The sequence below is a fragment of the Anguilla rostrata genome, unplaced genomic scaffold, assembly GCF_018555375.3.
Source record: "Anguilla rostrata isolate EN2019 unplaced genomic scaffold, ASM1855537v3 scaf0452, whole genome shotgun sequence".
Lineage (NCBI taxonomy): Eukaryota > Metazoa > Chordata > Actinopteri > Anguilliformes > Anguillidae > Anguilla > Anguilla rostrata.
In genome coordinates this window covers 9,776-11,584 of record NW_026985967.1, presented here as the reverse complement: position 1 = coordinate 11,584, position 1,809 = coordinate 9,776, and the positions used below count along the sequence as shown (strand labels likewise).

The 1,809-nt window shown below is 40.1% G+C and overlaps 1 long non-coding RNA gene across 1 annotated transcript; it reads right to left on the bottom strand.

Annotated features, from left to right (window-relative positions):
* Nucleotides 1–109: 109 nt before the first annotated feature.
* Nucleotides 110–1,580, bottom strand: LOC135246526 (uncharacterized). Its single transcript, XR_010327740.1, has 5 exons — nt 1,423–1,580; nt 1,269–1,327; nt 876–939; nt 609–763; nt 110–202 (listed from the first exon to the last, which is right to left on the bottom strand). It is a non-coding gene; the product is annotated as an uncharacterized LOC135246526 (long non-coding RNA).
* Between the last annotated feature and the right edge of the window lie 229 nt (nt 1,581–1,809).

The following is a 1,809-nucleotide window of genomic DNA, read 5'->3' as shown; positions in this document are numbered from 1 at the left end:
CTGCAGCATAATTTAAGAGAGCCATCAATCTCCCACAAGACCGAGGCAATGGACCATATTTTGGCAAACATATGTCTAGCAGTTTCTATTATTGACCATGAAAACAGTCATCAGCTAGATTGAAAGGTCAGTAACACTCACCTCACTTCTGCTGGGGGGGGGAGATATGCAGTTCTGTGTGCACTGCTCACATTGATGGAATCTGATGAGAAAAGCATGTTCAGCATTGGATCCATCTACATCCCCCCCGTCAGCAACAATGTGACAGACATTGTCGGAGCTAGACGTCGGACTCGGCGGAGGAAGTTTGTAAGCAGGAATTGGTGGACTGCAGTGTCAACCATACATTTGTAAACGGTCAATTAGCTTCGAATTACAATTAATGACCATGTCCGTTTCTGTAATTATATGTTTAACAAAAAATTATGTTCTTGAAACGGAAAGAGATTGGCCAAAAAGTACACGGATCGTACATGGACCTAAAAAGCATCGCCAAAACAGCGATACACTTATAAATCCAATTTACAATTATGGATTTCCGTTTTCTTCTCCAATTCAGCTTCAAAGTCAAAGTCACAAACGTGTGAACAACTGAATTTCACACTTACCAGAAACAACTGAAAAGTTCCACACATGGGAGATTCCGTCATATTCCGCGCGTAATGTATGCACATCCAGTGTTGTTACCATCAACGACACCATTTGGCCTTTACTTCCTATGGGTGTAAGTTCATTGCCGTCCAGCCAGATCTTGGTATCTGGTCTGGTAAGGATTGAGAACAATGTCACCGTACAAACAACGAGGTGCATAGGTTTCAAGTAAATGTGCTTTGAGAAGTTATGAACCGAAGGTTCTGATATTCTGAACTGAATACCTCTTCACGGAGGCGCTGACGTTTAGAACCCAACAGACAGAGAAGACAGGACTGCTGCAGCTTCCTGAAAATGGCAAAGTTGGACGCATTTGTGAGACTATACATTCAGGCCTATAGGCCTAACTGAATGGACAAACCCATTAGTGAATTTTAAAAACAAAAGGTAAACGTTACCTATAGGCTACACATGCATAAGGCCATTCAAACCATAGCAATTTAAAGCCAAAACGACATATCCCTTACGCGTTACCAACACCAGTGTTTGCGCCAGCTGATTCACTCCACTATAGCTGTAAATTAAAATATAATTCTAATTGTACCTCCACTGTGATCCACTGAAACTGGTTCATGTAAACGAGTCATGCAAAAAGAAACAAACAAACGTGTACTCACCCAAAGAAGAAGAAAGCTGCAGTGATATCAGTAATGAGAGAATAAACGCGGAGGCAAACCTGCAAATGTACAGATGTAGATTGCATTAGTGGAGCGCGTATTACGAGGACGTATTTATTTAATATACAAACCCACAGAAAATTAGCATATGTACATTTTCAGAGAATAGTTGAACTACTGTCCCTCTGTGAGAAAGCGATATGAGCGAAACGGAACAAAACATTCAGCTGTCGAGATCATTTCGCCACACATTAGACCTACTAATACTGATATTGGGCGTATACTCTGTAAACCCTTCAATTCTAAAATCAGACCGAGTAATTAGACAATTAGCTACACCTTTCAATTAAAATACTGACCACCCTTTTCACTCAGTTAAAAAAGTAAGATGAGTGAAACGAAAATTCGTCAGAATCAACATCTGTGTTAAATTTAAAAAAGCATTAGAACAATCTAACAGGACATTTTCTCTAGTTTTTCACGCAGGCTCTGTTGGTTTTTGTGGACATTAAACGCGACAATAAATTTAGGTTATAACCCT